Source organism: Sus scrofa, chromosome 12 (genome assembly GCF_054392235.1).
Source record: "Sus scrofa isolate SSC_HxYL_T2T_F1_AM1 chromosome 12, Sscrofa_HxYL_maternal_Yorkshire_Landrace_v2.0, whole genome shotgun sequence".
NCBI lineage: Eukaryota > Metazoa > Chordata > Mammalia > Artiodactyla > Suidae > Sus > Sus scrofa.
This window is the reverse complement of record NC_139394.1, coordinates 54079699-54096749: the sequence shown is the minus strand read 5'-3', so window position 1 is coordinate 54096749 and position 17051 is coordinate 54079699. Positions and strand designations below refer to the sequence as shown.

At 43.0% G+C, this 17051-nt stretch overlaps 1 protein-coding gene across 4 annotated transcripts in view; it reads left to right on the top strand.

The window, feature by feature from the left end:
• The window catches only part of SPATA22 (spermatogenesis associated 22), a 170916-nt gene that overhangs the window by 135148 nt on the left and 18717 nt on the right, over positions 1–17051 (top strand). The gene's annotated exons all lie outside the window — the stretch shown is intronic.

Here is a 17051-nt window from a genome sequence, read left to right as displayed (position 1 = left end):
CAGAGGCCTGTTTCATTGTTGGCTGCTTTAGGTGAAGTCTCCTGTTGCTTTAACTGGGAATGGTTTCTGAGCTTCATCTTGCTTGTGTTTTTGTGAGTTTGGAGAAGCCAAACTGTAGTCTTGTAAGGCCATTTCTGTACAAGAATACCCCTTTGTATTTTTTTTGGGGGGGGTTACTATTTATTTTTGGTGTGGGAGTGTGAACATTTGCTGTCTCTTTCTTTGGTGTGAGCAGGCTGCTATCCCCAGGATGCTCAGTGTATTTTCAGGGAGAAGGAGGCAGTGGGTAGGGCCAGTGGTTTGTGCCTGGTTGCTGGGCTCTCACCAGCAGCAAGGACCTGCAGGAAGGTGGCACAGGCCACTCCTAGTTGCAGGGCCCTGGGAAGTGGTGATGAGCTCTAGGCAGATGTACAAGGTGGCCAGAGCATTTGGCAGTGGCAGCAGCAGGGTGCGTGAGTTCCCAGGGGACTGGGAGCAACAGCAGCTTGTGTTTGATTGCAATGCCCTCCTCTGAGGTGACTGGAACTGCAGGTGATGCCTGTTCAGGGACCCCCTAGTGGGAGGGGGCCATGACCATATCTGGAGTCAGTGATAACTGTGGTGGTTTGCGCCCCCCCCGCACCTGTAGATGGTGCATGAAGCAACCGGTCTCACTTAGCCCACATAGGAGGTGCTGTACAGGCTGCTCCTAGTTGCAGGATCCTGGGAAGTGACAGAGATCAGGCGTGTGGGTACTGCCTGGAGCGTTTGGCAGTGGCAGCAGCAGGGTGGGTGTGTTCCCAGGGAGTGAGAGCACCAGCAGGTGGTGCTCGGTCACAGTGCCCTCCTCTGTGGTGCCCTTGAGGTGAATGGGGCTGCAAGTGGTGTCTGTTCTTGGACCCCAGTGGTGGCGAGCCACTCCCACCTCTGGAGCCACATAACTGTTGTGGTTTGCCCCCACCTCCTGTAGACCGTGCCAGAAACACCTCGTCCTGCCTGGGCCCCACGGGAGGTGTTGCAGGAGCTGCTCCTAGTTGTAGGTTCCTGGGAAGGGACAGTGATCAAGCATCTGGGCACTGCCCAGAGTGTTTGGCAGTGGCAGCAGCAGGGAGGGTGTGCTCCCAGGGGAGCGAGCGCAACAACAGGTGGTGTTCCGTGTCAATGTCCTTCACTGTGGTGCCCTCTGAGGTGGTGGGACTGGAAGTAATTTTTGCTCAGGTATCCCTCTTCTTTTTTGCCAACTCCTGAGGTGACTGGGGTCACAGATGGGGCCACTCACAGGCCCCCAGTGGTGGCAAGCCATGCCTCCCTCTGGCCTCTGAGAGGACCACTGCGGTCTGTCCCTGTCACCTGTGGATTGTGCAAGAGGCACCATGTGGCACTTAGCCCCCTGATGGCCATGACCCAGTCAAGATGTGCCTGGCCACTGGTAGCCTGCACCAGAAGTGCCCAGTCTCCCTATACAAGCAAGAGGCTTCTCACTGCCCATAGCCTGTGCCAGAGCTGCCCTGCCCTCTGCGAGCCCACAGTGCAGGGTGTTTCCTCTGGCTTCCCCAGTCCTCCTCTCCCCTCCCGAACAGTGCCGCCTTGCCTCTCCTGTGGGTCCGGACCTTCTCCTGGGTTCCCTCTGCTGTGGTGTTCCCCTCATCCCGTGTTGTACAACTCCCCTGCCCATGGCACCCTGCTCCTTAGCCCCTCAGGCTGTCCCCGCACAGTGGCCCCAGTCCTCTCCCCGGGACTAACCTCTGGAGCCTGAGTCTCTGCGCCCTGCGCCCAGCCCCCGCCCGAGCAGCTCAGGCTGTGGTGTCCAGGCCGGTGGTTCAGATGATCTGTGTGGCTCTCGCTCTGCTTTGCTGGTCTCAGTCCTGCTGCTGCCTTTTTCTCGGTGACTTTGAGGTTCCTCCAGCTCGGGTGATCTTTCCGTCAGTTGGGTGGTTTCCCAGGAGGTGGTTCCTTTTCTCCTCCACAGCTGCCTCTCGGGAATGCTAGTCCCGTCTTGATTGCTTTTATCTTTTTTTTTCTGTTGTTCTACCCAGTTGACATAAGAGTTTCTTGCCCTTTTTGGAGGTCTGAGTTCTTCTGCCAGCTTTCAGTTGATGTTCTATGTGAGTCGTTTTACATGTAGATGTGTTTTTTGAATGTGTTTGTGGGAGAAGGTGAGCGTGACCTCTTACTCCTCCACCATCTTGCTTTGCCCCCTCCACAAAGTAAAATTTAAATATATTTTTCCCCTCAAGTTAGAAATAATTCAAATTATTACTGAGTAGATTTCCCTGTGCTATATGGTAGGGCCCTGTTACTTATCTATTTCATACATAGTAGTGTGTATATGTGCAATAACCTATGGGGAAAATAATCTGAAAAGGAATGCATATATGTATATGTATAAGTGATTCGCTTTGCTACATACCTGAAACTAACACATTGTAAGTCAGCTATACTCTAATAATATTTTAAAAAATAATGTTTTGATGATATGGTGAAATGGATATGGGCCACTTCTAAATGCAGACTAAGCCATCTCCTTTCTGTTTGTAGAGAGTTTAACAATATGTATTAAGAGTCTTAAAATTTTCATAACTCAAAATATCCACCTCATAATAGTAAAAAAATGAATCTTATTTATTTAGAAACAAACTTAATCAAAACGTGGAAACATTTTTAAAAATCTTCAAAACACTTCTTTGGAAGTAACACTTGAATAAAGAGATAGACCATACTTTTTCCCTTTCTGGAAAGATCCAGTATTATGAAGCTTTCAGTTATCCTCAAATTGTCTATGAATTCAACACATTCTAATTCCCAGTGGTAGTAAATTCCAGTAAGAAATATGATAAACTGGAAGAGAGAACATGTGAAACTAATCAGCTACGTTTAAGAGGAAGGAGAGTGGCGAGAATGTGGTGTGAATATGAGATTTCCAGAATGAGTTGTGGCTGTGTTCTAAAGCTACCATGGTTGAAACACTGTGGCTCAGGCATAGAATGGTGTGACAGAATATAAAGTTCAGAAGTAGATAAGTGTACAAAAACATTTAATATTTGACAAAAGCATTCTTCAAGTTTATGGGAACAGTCTTGGGAGAAAAGGCTATAGAGGTAAAAAATAGTGTTGTGTCCTGACATCAAATCATGTACTAAAATTTTGAATGTAAAAATGTAAAACATAAAAAAGTAAAAAAATAAAATTATAAGTAGAAAATATAGATGAGTATTTACATAAACCTGAGATGGGGAAAATAATTTCAAGTGTGGCAGCAAAGAGAGAAGTCATAAAGCATAATATTTATATACTTAACAACAGAAAATAAAAGTCAGTATGTAAAAACACAGTTAGGATTAATGGGAGACAAATATAAATAGGAAAAGTATTTGCGGCAAAGAGTTACTATTTTCACTACAATAAGAAGAAAAATAAACTTCACAAAGAAATGCAAACTAAAACAGTAATGGCCAATAGAGATGATCGCATTGGGAAGATTTGTTTAAATGATAACACTGAGTTGGTTAGGGTTAGGGAAGGGGTCCTCTCGCATGAAGTTGGCAGAAAAGCCAAATGGTACAATCCCTCTAGTTGATAATTTGTCAATATTCATGAAAGTGTTGAAAATACATGCATGCATATAGTCCAGTCAAGGAAATGACTGTGCAAAGACACAGAAAAACTTCACATTTGATAGTGGAAACCTGGAACCAATATAAAGGGTCAAGATACAGTTGTTTAAAGAAATCCTAATGCAGTTATAAAATGATATTGCCATTGCGTACAGTGGAGCAGGTACATTTATTTAATATGTGATTGATAAAAAGGAGGCTGTGATGGGAGGAAGAGTGAGATCAGGAGAATTTTGGGGTGTGAAGGGTGGAAGAACAGAATGCCAAAAGTCAGACAAAAAGTGAAGAAACAGGAGTTCCTGTCGTGGCGCAGTGGTTAACGAATCCGACTAGGAACCATGAGGTTGCAGGTTCGGTCCCTGCCCTTGCTCAGTGGGTTAACGATCCAGCGTTGCCGTGAGCTGTGGTGTAGGTCGCAGACGCGGCTCAGATCCTGAGTTGCTGTGGCTCTGGTGTAGGCTGGCAGCTACAGCTCCAATTAGACTCCCAGCCTGGGAACCTTGATATGCCTCGGGAGTGGCCCAAGTAATGGCAAAAAAAAAAAAAAAAAAAGTGAAGAAACAGAGGCCAGTGTTTGCAGGGAGGTGGAGACTTGTACCCAGGCATTCTTCTTTTGAACACATCTGCCCTCTACTGTGGCTTTGCTAGTAAGTCTTGTTAACTGTGCTACTGAAACCACCCATCACTAATTGGCCTCCTCCATCCTCCTCTCTAATGTCTGGTTTCTTTCTCACTAAAGGACCAAAAAGAAAGTAATTCTTTTCTGGTTGTTCTTTCCTCTGGCCTTATTAGCAGAGATGCAGCAGACAATCAGCAAATCCCCAGCCTCCCTTCACCCCCGCTGGGCACATTACCCTGACCTCTCACTTGGGAGCTAATTAGAGGAGTTTGTGGAAACTGCAAGGACTTCTTCGCATCCTGCCCTGGTCGTCTCAGTGGGAATCTTTGTTAGAAAGGTTGCTGATGGGTGTGCCTCTTGAGGCCCTGCCGAGCTAGAGAAGTTAGAAACGTTTATCAATTAGTTTCCCTTGTCTAACAGACCTAAAGATACTGAAGTGTTTGGAGACCCAAGAGATTAATCATGCTCCCCATCAATGTCCATGGGGGGGGGGGGCGGCAAAGTCTGAGTCTGAAGGACTCATTTAACAGAAGTGAGGGCCAGTGTGGTACAAAGGGCATAACACTGGCTGGGGAAGGCTGGAGTTTGGGGGCAGTAAATTCCTACTCTGATCCTTATTAGAGAGAGGCCAGAAACTCTAGAAATATAGCAACTTCTACTGAAAATGCAATGGAATTTTAATATCTCCTTCTACATTGTACTTTTCAACTATATTTAATCCTCAGAATAATCATTTGAAGTTCATGTTATGATCCATTTTATTTTATTTTATTTTTTTTTTTATTTTCCCACTGTACAGCAAGGGGGTCAGGTTATCCTTACATGTATACATTACAATTACATTTTTCCCCCACCCTTTCTTCTGTTGCAACATAAGTATCTAGACATAGTTCTCAATGCTATTCAGCAGGATCTCCTTGTAAATCTATTCTAAGTTGTGTCTGATAAGCCCAAGCTCCCGATCCCTCCCACTCCCTCCCCCTCCCATCAGGCAGCCACAAGTCTCTTCTCCAAGTCCATGATTTTCTTTTCTGAGGAGATGTTCCTTTGTGCTGGATATTAGATTCCAGTTATAAGTGATATCATATGGTATTTGTCTTTGTCTTTCTGGCTCATTTCACTCAGGATGAGATTCTCTAGTTCCATCTGTGTTGCTGCAAATGGCATGATGTCATTCTTTTTTATGGCTGAGTAGTATTCCATTGTGTATATATACCACCTCTTCCGAATCCAATCATCTGTCGATGGACATTTGGGTTGTTTCCATGTCTTGGCTATTGTGAATAGTGCTGCAATGAACATGCGGGTGCAAGTGTCTCTTTTAAGTAGAGCTTTGTCCGGATAGATGCCCAAGAGTGGGACTGCGGGGTCATATGGAAGTTCTATGTATAGATTTCTAAGGTATCTCCAGACTGTTCTCCATAGTGGCTGTACCAGTTTACATTCCCACCAGCAGTGCAGGAGGGTTCCCTTTGCTCCACAGCCCCTCCAGCACTTGTTATTTGTGGATTTATTAATGATGGCCATTCTGACTGGTGTGAGGTGGTATCTCATGGTAGTTTTGATTTGCATTTCTCTTATAATCAGCGATGTTGAGCATTTTTTCATGTGTTTGTTGGCCATCTGTATATCTTCCTTGGAGAAATGTCTATTCAGGTCTTTTGCCCATTTTTCCATTGATTGGTTTTTTTGCTGTTGAGTTGTATAAGTTGCTTATATATTCTAGAGATTAAGCTCTTGTCGGTTGCATCATTTGAAACTATTTTCTCCCATTCTGTAAGTTGTCTTTTTGTTTTCTTTTTGGTTTCCTTTGCTGTGCAAAAGCTTTCCAGTTTGATGAGGTCCCACGGGTTTATTTTTGCTCTAATTTCTATTGCTTTGGGAGACTGACCTGAGAAAATATTCATGAGGTTGATGTCAGAGAGTGTGTTGCCTATGTTTTCTTCTAGGAGTTTGATGGTGTCCTGTCGTATATTTAAGTCTTTCAGCCATTTGGAGTTTATTTTTGTGCATGGTGTGAGGGTGTGTTCTAGTTTCATTGCTTTGCATGCAGCTGTCCAGGTTTCCCAGCAATGCTTGCTGAATAGACTTTCTTTTTCCCATTTTAAGTCTGGGAGAGTTATGCCTCCTGCTTGGTTTTTGTTTCTCAGGATTTCTTTGGCAATTCTGGGTCTTTTGTGGTTCCATATAAATGTTTGGATTATGATCCATTTTATAGATGAGAAAATGGGACATGCAGAGAGGAAGTGACCTGTACAGCAACACACAGTTAACAAATAGGGGTGTCAGCCCAGAAGCCAGGTCTCCCAACTTCTCAGTCCAATGGTGTCTTCACTTGACCATGGCCTATTTAATGCAACAAAGAGCATGGGCTTCTCAGCTTGCTGCCCAGCACATAGAGAAGGCTCGCTCCATATTTGCTTTTCCTTATACCTGGGCCTGGACAACTACCTGTAAATACCAAATAAAGGTGTGAAGACTTTTAAGGCCCTGATGTCATTATCTCCTCAGGTCCTACAAACAAACTTTGAAAATAAGGTCAGCTCTTTTCTGGCTGCTGTTCCAAGAGTCCTACCCAAGCTCACTTCTTTCATTTTCAGTTATTGCTGCCTCTTAGGCCATCACATCTCTGCTTAACCCATGCTATCACCTCCAATCTGGGTATCTCTCCAGTTGCTGAAGCCCAAGAGCCAACTTTTACTCATCACAGATCCACTGTGCACAATTTATTCCTGAGCTTTTTCCCGCTCTCAAACTTATCACCTATCCATTTAATTTAATTGCGCATGGTTCCTTATTTCCCTCTAGCGTTTGGCATCCTGTGGGGGTGTGCGTGTTTATCATGTAGTAGGTGAATAAAAAAGAGCTCAAGATACATAGAAGGGACTGCTTTTACAGATAAACTAACTGATGGCTTAGAAAGTCCGTGTAGCCTTAAATAGAGGAGGCTGGGTTAAAACCCAGATGTCCTGTCTAAGACTCTCTTCATTCAATTTACTATCTTCCCCATTTCTGAGACTCATTGTACTGAAAGTCGGTATCAGTCTGTTTAGTTGAGAATTCTTTGGTGACTTCCTAGAGGCAGGCAGGGAGGCAAAGATTCTAGACTAGGAGATGGCACTTGGAAGCTGCCCTACCCACTAACTCTATGGCCTTTGGAAAATCACTTAGCCTCTGCTTTTTTTTTTAACATGCAAAGTGAAGATAATAAAACCTGGATTTCCTATGTTCTAATCCTGGCCCTGGTTGTGGGTGACACTCAACTGTGCAGATGCAATGTTCAAATGAGAACACAGATTTCAAAGTGCTTTGGTTAATTTTATTTATTTATTTATTTATTTATTTATTTATTCCCCCATAGATTTTTTTCCCTACCATACAACATGGTGACCCAGTTACACATATATGTATACATTCTTTTTTCTCTTATTATCATGTTCCATCATAAGTAACTAGACATAGTTCCCAGTGCTATACAGCAGGAACTCACTGCTAATCCATTCCAAAGGCAATATCTGCATCTATTAACACTAAGCTCCCAATCCATCCCACTCCCTCCCCCTCGGCAACCACAAGTCTCTTCTACAAGTCCATGCTTTCCTTTTCTGTGGAAAGGGTCCTTTGTGCCTTATATTAAATATCCGATGTAAGTGATATCATATGGTATTCGTCTTTTTCTTTTTTCACTCAGTATGAGAGTCTCTGGTACCATCCATGTTGCTGTAAATGGCATTATTTTGTTCTTTTTTATGGCTGAGTAGTATTCCTTTGTGTATGTATACCACATCTTCCTAATCCAGTCATCTGTCAATGGACATTTGGGTTGTTTCCAGGTATTGGCTATTGTGAACAGAGCTGCAATGAACATGTGGGTGCATGTGTCTTTTTTAAGGAAAGTTTTGCCTGGATATCTACCCAAGAGTGAGGTTGCTGGGTCATATGGTAGTTGTATGTATAGATTTCTAAGGTACCTCCATACTGGTTGTATCAGCTTACATTCCTGCCAGCAGTGCAGGAGGGTTCCCTTTTCTCCACACCCCCTCCAGCATTTGCTCTTTGTGGACTTCTTAATGATGGCCATTGTGACTGGTGTGAGGTGGTATCTCACGGTAGTTTTGATTTGCATTTCTCTAATAATGAGGGATGTTGAGCATGTTTGCATGTGCCTGTTGGCCATCTGTATATCTTCCTTGGAGAAATGTCTTTTCGGGTCTTTTGCCCATTTTCCCATTGGCTTTTTTGCTGTTGAGTTGTATAAGGTGTTTGTATTATTTAGAGATTAAGCCCTTGTCAGTTGCATCATTTGACATGATTTTCTCCCATTCTGTAAGTTGTCTCTTTGTGTTCTTTTTGGTTTCCTTTGCTGTGCAAAAGCTTGTCCGTTTGATTAGGTCCGATTGGTTTGTTTTTGCTTTTATTTCTGTTGCTTTGGGAGACTGACCTGAGAGAACATTTGTAAGGTTGATGTCAGAGAATGTTTTGCCTGTGTTCTCTTCCAGGAGTTTGATGGTGTCTTGTCTTATCTTTAGGTCTTTCGGCCATCTTGAGTTTATTTTCGTGTATGGTGTGAGGGTGTGTTCTATTCCAGTGTCATTGATTTGCGTGCAGCTGTCCAGGTTTCGCAGCAATTCTTGCTGAATAGAGTTTCTTTTTCCCATTTTATGTTCTTGCTTGCTTTGTCAAAGATTAGTTGGCCATAGGTGTCTGGGTTTATTTCCGGGTTCTCTATTCTGTTCAGTTGGTTTGTATGTCTGTTTTGGTACCAGAAGCACACTGTGTGGATGACTGTGGCTTTGTAATATTGCCTGAAGTCTGGGAGAGTTATGCGTCCTGCTTGGTTTTTGTTGCTCAGAATTGCTTTGGCAATCCTGGGTCTTTTGCGGTTACATATAAATTTTTGGATTGTTTGTTCTAGCTCTGTGAGAAATGTCATGGGTAATTTGATAGGGATTGCATTGAATCTGTAGATTGCTTTGGGTAGTATGGCCATTTTTACCATATGAATTTTTCCAACCCAGGAGCATGGAGTAGCTTTCCATTTCTTTACATCTTCTTTAATTTCCTTGATTAATGTTTTATAGTTCTTGGCATATAAGTCCTTTACCTCCTTGGTCAGGTGTATCCCCAGGTATTTGATTTTTTGAGGTGCAATTTTATTTATTTTTATTTACTTATTGTTTTTGTCTTTCTTGACTTTTCTAGGGCTGCTCCCGCAGCATATGGAGATTCCCAGGCTAGGGGTCTAATTGGAGCTGTAGCCATCAGCCTACGCAGAGCCACAGCAACGCGGGATCCGAGCCACGTCTGCAACCTACACCACAGCTCACGGCAACGCCAGATCCTTAACCCACTGAGGAAGGCCAAGGATCGAATCTACAACCCCATGGTTCCTAGTCCGGTTCATTAACCACTGCACCACAACAGGAATTCCTGGGGTGCAATTTTAAAAGGTATTGTATATTTGTATTCCTTTTCTAATATTTCGTTGTCAGTATACAGAAATGCGACTGATTTCTGAATGTTAATCTTATAGCCTGCTACTGTGCTGAATTTTTTGATCAGTTCAACTCCCATAGGGTTTTCTATGTTTAGTATCATGTCATCTGCATACAGTGACAGTTTTACCTCTTCTCTTCCTATTTGGATGCCTTTTATTTCTTTTGTTTGTTTGATTGCTGTGGCCAGGACTGCCAGTACTATGTTGAATAGCTGTGTTGAGAGTAGGTATCCCTGTCTTTTCCAGATTTTGGTGGGAAGGCTTTCAGCTTTTCTCCATTGAGTGTCCTATTTGCTGTGGGTTTGTCATAAATGGCTCTGATTATGTTAAGGAATGTTCCCTGTATACTCACTTTGGTGAGAGTTTTGGTCATGAATGGATATTGGACTTTGTCAGATGCTTTCTCTGCTTTCTCTGCATCTGCTATTGAGATTATCATGTGGTTTTTGACTTTTCTTTTGTTAATGTGGTGTATGATGTTGATTGATTTGTGTATGTTGAACCATCCTTGTGAACCTGGGATGAACCCCACCTGGTCGTGGTGTATCTTCTTTTTGATACGCTGTTGGATTTGGTTGGCTAGGATTTTGTTGAGAAGTTTTATGTCTATATTCATCAAAGGTATTGGCCAATAGTTTTCTTTTCTGGTGGTATCTTTGTCCGGTTTTGGAATTAGGGTGATGGTGGCTTCATAAAATGTCTTTGGGAGTGTTCCTTCTTCTTCTTCACCCTTTTGAAAAAGTTTAAGGAGGATGGGCACCAGATCCTCTGTGTATATTTGGTAGAATTTTCCTGTGAAGCCATCTGGTCCTGGACTTCTATTTGTAGGGAGTGTTTTTGTGACATATTCAGTTTCATTTCTAGTGATTGGCTGTTCATTTGACCTATTTCTTCTTGATTCAGTTTTGGCAGGCTGTAAGTCTGTAGAAAGTTGTCCATTTCTTACAGATTGTCAAATTTGTTGGCTGTATTTATAATTGTTCATAGTATTCTTAAATATATATATATATATATATATATATATAGTATTTCTGTAGTATCTGTTGTGACTTCTCTTTTTTCATTTATTTTATTTGGGTTTTTTCTCTCCTCTTCTTAGTGAGTCTAGCCAGAGGTTTGTAAATTTTGTTTACCTTTTCAAAGAACCAGCTCTTGGTTTCATTGATTTTATCTACTGTTTTTTGAATCTCTATTTTATTGATTTCCTCTCTGATTTTTATGATTTCCTTCCTTGTGCTGACTTTAGGTTTTGTTTGTTCTTCTTTTTCACATTCATTTAGGTGGTGGGTTAAGGTGTCAACTTGAGATTTTTCTCCTTTTTTGAGGAAGGCCTGTATGGCTATGAATTTCCCTCTGAGCACTGCTTTTGTGGCATCCCATAGATTTTGAGAGGTCATGCCTTCATTATCGTTTGTCTTGAAGTATTTTTTAATTTCCCTCTTGATTTCCTTATTGACCCATTGGGTTTTTAGTAGCATGTTGTTTAGTCTCCATGTAGTCAGTTTTTTCTCATTTCATTTCCTGTGGTTGATTTCTAGTTTCATGCCATTGTGGTCAGAGAAGATAACTTGAAATAATTTCTGTACTCTTAAATGTGTTGAGGTTAGCTTTGTGCTCCAGGATGTGATCAATTCTTCAGACTGTTCCATGTGCACTTGAGAAGAATGTGTATTCTGATTTTTTTGGATGTAGTGTCCTGAAAATGTCAATTAAGTCTAACTTTTCTATTGTGTCCTTTAGGATCTCTGTTACTGTATTAATTTTCTGTCGAGAGGATCTGGCCAATGATGTGAGTGGGGTGTTAAAGTCTTCTACTATGATTGTATTCCCATCAATTTCTCCTTTTATGTCTGTTAGTAGTTGTTGGAGGTATCTGGGTGTGCCTACATTAGGGGCTTATATATTGACAATTGTAATATCCTCTTCTTGAATGGATCCTTTAACCATTAAATAGTGTCCTTCTTTGTCTTTCTTTATGGCCTTATTTTTTAAAGTGTATTTTGTCTGATATGAGGATTGCAACTCCTGCTTTCCTGTATTGTTCATTGGCATGAAATATCTTTTTCCATCCCCTCACTTTCAATCTATATGTGTCCTTTGCCCTAAGGTGAGTTTTTTGTTGACAGCAGATTGAAGGTTTTTGCTTTTTTATCCAATCAGCCATTCTGTGTCTTTTGATTGGAGCATTCAGTCCATTGACATTTAAGATGATAATTGATAGATGTTTATTAATTGCCATTTTTAACCTTGTTTTTCAGTTGATCTTATGTTTGTCCATTCTTCCTTTCTTTTTTTTTTGGTTGGATGGTTTCCATTTATTTTATGCTTGAGTACTTTTCTTCTCAGTTTTTGTGAATGTAATGTCCGGTTTTGATTTGTGGTTGCCCGGTTTTTTAAGTATGTTAACCCCTTCCTATAACTGTGTGCTTTAGCATGATAGTCACGTAGGCTCAAACACTTCATGACAGTAATAATAAAAAAGAACATTTATTTTTTTACTTCCCTTGCCCACAGCATATGATTTTGATGTCTTTTTTTTTTGCCTCTTCATGATTAGAAATGTATGCTGGCTTATTTAAATGACTGGTTTCTAATTGCGGTTTCCTCCATCGTAGTTCTTCCTCTTTTTTTTTTTTTTTTAAATTTAGAGAAGCCCTTTCAATATTTCTTTTAGAATGGGTTTAGTATTGCTGTACTCTAATAGCTTTTGTTTGTTGGAGAAATTCTTTATTTCTCCTTCTATTTTAAAAGATATTCTTGCCAGATAGAGCATTCTAGGCTGCAGATTTTTTCCTTTCAGCACTTTAAGTACATCTTGCCACTCCCTCTGGCCTGTAGTGTTTCTGTAGAGAAATCAGCTGATAGCATTATGTGGGTTCCCTTATAATTAACGCTTTGCTTTTCTCTTCCTGCCTTTAGAATCCTGTCTTTACCTTTCACCATTTTTATTTGTAATACGTCTTGGTGTGGGACAGTTTGGGTTCAACATGTTTGGGGCATTCTGTGCTTCCTGTCTCTTGATGTCAGTATCCTTTAGATTTGGAACGTTTTTGGCCATACTTTCTTCAAATACATTTTCAATCCCCTTTTCTTTTGCTTCTCCTTCTGGAATTCCTATTATGCATAGATTGGCCTGCTTATATAATCCCATAGGTCTCTTATATTGCTTTCATGTTTTTTCATTTGGTTTTCTGTCTGCTGTCCTGATTGGGTGATTATGTTATTCTGTCTTCCATGTCACTAATTCGTTCCTCTTCATTATTCATTCTGGTCTTTATTGCCTTTATCACAGGTTGTATCTCTGTAAATGAATTTTCTAGTTTTTCTGGGCCCCTCCTCCTATTTTCTAGTTCCTTTCTAAAGGAATCTGCATTACTGTACATATCCTCTCTTGATTCCGTCAGTATTTTCACTATCACCCTTTTCGACTGAAGGTCCGTCAGACTGCAGAGGCCTGTTTCATTGTTGGCTGCTTTAGGTGAAGTCTCCTGTTGCTTTAACTGGGAATGGTTTCTGAGCTTCATCTTGCTTGTGTTTTTGTGAGTTTGGAGAAGCCAAACTGTAGTCTTGTAAGGCCATTTCTGTACAAGAATACCCCTTTGTATTTTTTTTGGGGGGGGTTACTATTTATTTTTGGTGTGGGAGTGTGAACATTTGCTGTCTCTTTCTTTGGTGTGAGCAGGCTGCTATCCCCAGGATGCTCAGTGTATTTTCAGGGAGAAGGAGGCAGTGGGTAGGGCCAGTGGTTTGTGCCTGGTTGCTGGGCTCTCACCAGCAGCAAGGACCTGCAGGAAGGTGGCACAGGCCACTCCTAGTTGCAGGGCCCTGGGAAGTGGTGATGAGCTCTAGGCAGATGTACAAGGTGGCCAGAGCATTTGGAAGTGGCAGCAGCAGGGTGCGTGAGTTCCCAGGGGACTGGGAGCAACAGCAGCTTGTGTTTGATTGCAATGCCCTCCTCTGAGGTGACTGGAACTGCAGGTGATGCCTGTTCAGGGACCCCCTAGTGGGAGGGGGCCATGACCATATCTGGAGTCAGTGATAACTGTGGTGGTTTGCGCCCCCCCCGCACCTGTAGATGGTGCATGAAGCAACCGGTCTCACTTAGCCCACATAGGAGGTGCTGTACAGGCTGCTCCTAGTTGCAGGATCCTGGGAAGTGACAGAGATCAGGCGTGTGGGTACTGCCTGGAGCGTTTGGCAGTGGCAGCAGCAGGGTGGGTGTGTTCCCAGGGAGTGAGAGCACCAGCAGGTGGTGCTCGGTCACAGTGCCCTCCTCTGTGGTGCCCTTGAGGTGAATGGGGCTGCAAGTGGTGTCTGTTCTTGGACCCCAGTGGTGGCGAGCCACTCCCACCTCTGGAGCCACATAACTGTTGTGGTTTGCCCCCACCTCCTGTAGACCGTGCCAGAAACACCTCGTCCTGCCTGGGCCCCATGGGAGGTGTTGCAGGAGCTGCTCCTAGTTGTAGGTTCCTGGGAAGGGACAGTGATCAAGCATCTGGGCACTGCCCAGAGTGTTTGGCAGTGGCAGCAGCAGAGGGGGTGTGTTCCCAGGGGAGTGAGAGCACCAGCGCATGGTGATTGGTTGCAGTGCCCTCTTCTTCTCTTTTTTGCCAACCCCTGAGGTGACTGGGGTCGCAGGTGGGGCCCACTCACAGGCCCCCAGTGGTGGCAAGCCACGCTTCCCTCTGGCCTCTGAGAGGACCACTGCAGTCTGTCCCTGTCACCTGTAGATTGTGGAAGAGGCACCACGTGGCACTTTGCCCCCGGCTGCCCTTAGCCCATAGAAGTGTTGCCTGGCCACCAGTAGCCTGCACAAGAAGCGCCCAGTCTATCCTAAATGAGCAAGATGCTTCCCACCACCGGTAGCCTGTGCCAGAGCTGCCCTGCCCTCTGAGAGCCCACAGTGCAGGGCGTTTCCTCTGGCTTCCCCTGTCCTCCTCTCCCCTACCGAAAGTGCCGCCTTGCCTCTCCTGTGGGTCCGGACCTTCTCCTGGGTTCCCTCTGCCATGGTGTTCCCCTCCTCAGCCTGTGGCGCCTTGCTCCTCAGCCCTTCAGGCTGTCCCCGCACAGCCGGCCCCAGTCCTCTCCCCGGGACTGACCTCTGGAGCCTGAGTCTCTGCGCCCAGCCGCCGCCCAAGCAGCTCAGGCTGTGGTGTCCGGGCCGGTGGTTCAGATGATCTTTGCGGCTCTCACTCTGCTTTGCTGGTCTCAGTCCCATTGCTGCCTTTTTCTCGGTGACTTTGAGGTTCGTCCACCTCGGCTGATTTTTCCGTCAGTTGGGTGGCTTCCCAAGAGGTGGGTTCCTTTTCTCCTCCGCAACTGCCTCTCGGGAATGCTAGTCCCATCCCCATTGCTTTTATCTTTTCTGTTGTTCCACCCAGTTACGTCAAGAGTTTCTTGCCCTTTTTGGAGGTCTGAGTTCTTCTGCCAGCATCCAGTTGATGTTCTGTGTGAGTCGTTTTACATGTAGATGTGTTTTTTGGATGTGTTCATGGGAGGGGGGAGCCCGACCTCTTAAATCCTCTGCCATCTTTCTCCACCTCAAAGAGCTTTATAAATACTGTTACGTGCTAATTCATAGAATAATGAGAAATTGTACTACTTTTGCAATTCACCTGAGTTGTAACAGTGCTTTTACCTTGTCACAGAGAAGACTTCTAGATGGCGGAATGGGTATAGTGGAAGGAGGTATTATTAATATGTTTCTGAGAGTGTCTGCAAGGAGGCATACATAGATTCCTGTGGTGTATAAGATGACAATTGCTGAGTTTTAGCAGGAGGATCCTGAATGTCCTTAAAAAGTTCACAGGTGTGTTGAGAATGGTGAACATCTGGAAGTTTCTTTGGACGTGAGCTATCTGAAGTCAGAGTGGCTGCACCACAATATCTCTAGAAGTTTCTTTTAGTACCAGGAGGCCATGAACCTATGTCTGGGGATTATGAAACATACATGAATCTTCACCAAGATTAGTCACTACCTTTGACTGGAATTACATAAAAAGATTCAGGAGTTCCCATTGGGCAGCACAAACAAATCTGATTAGTATCCATGTGGATGCGTGTTTGATCCCTGGCCTCACTCAGTGGGTCGGAGATCTCTCGTTGCTATGAGTTGTTGTGTAGGTTGCAGATGTGGCTTGGATCCCGTGTTGTTGTGGCATAGGCTGGCAGCTGTAGCTCCGATTTAACCCCAGCCTGGGAACCTCCATATGTGGCAGGTGTGGCCCTAAAAAGAAAAAAAAATTAAAAACTAGGCAGCAGTTCATGGGTGCTGCAGGGGTGGGTGTTGGTGCTGGTGCAGGATAAGGGTTGGTGTGGAATGGAGGGTGAAATTTGAATTTTCAGGGCCAGGATATGGGAGGAGGAGAAAAATCGTTCTCTTAGGATAGGGATGCTTCGGTTTGGCTCTTATCTCAAAAGAGGAGGCGTGGACAAGTTGGCCAGTAACTGTTTCACTTCATGAACCCAGTGACCTTGTATCGGATAGAGAAGCCAACCTACCATTTTCTCAAAGGTGAGGATGGCAGAGGACACTTTGAAAGCTGCAGAGAAAATACTACAGTCAATTCATTTTACCCACCGCCCCCCACAACATGTCCCCCAATAGCACTTACGAAAAATTTTAGATTACGGAATTCAGTGAGAAATTTCAAATCAATCATAATGGAAGATAATATGAGAAAAAGTATGTGTATATATATATATAAGAAATATATATGAGAAAAATATATGAGATAAAAATATATGAGAAAAAGTATGTATATATATATGACATATATATATAAGACACACACATATATATGACACACATATATATAAGACATATATATATGACACACATATATATGACATATATATGACACACACATATATAAGACATATATATATATATGACACACACATATATAAGACATATATATATATATATAAGACACACATATATATATAAAGACATATATATATGTATGTAAGACTGGGTCACTATGCTATACAGTAGAAACTGATCCAACACTGTAAATCAACTACACCCTAGTAAAAAAATAAATTTAATGAAAAAACATGTAGATGGAGCAAGAACTCTAAGTCCTTCTTCATTTCCCTCCCCTTTCCCAAGTCCTGTTCCCTCTGCAGAGGGAATCACCATCTAAAACTTGGGGGTGGTCTGAGGACTTTCTGGCCCATTCACGTTACATAGCACATTAGCATCACTTTCTAAATCTAGCAATATGTGCTCTGTATCTTTTCTTGTCAATACATTCACTCTCCTTTTTAAACAAAAGTATACTTTTTATTAAAATTATTTTGAAATTTTTAATTAGAGTATAATTGACTTATAATGTGC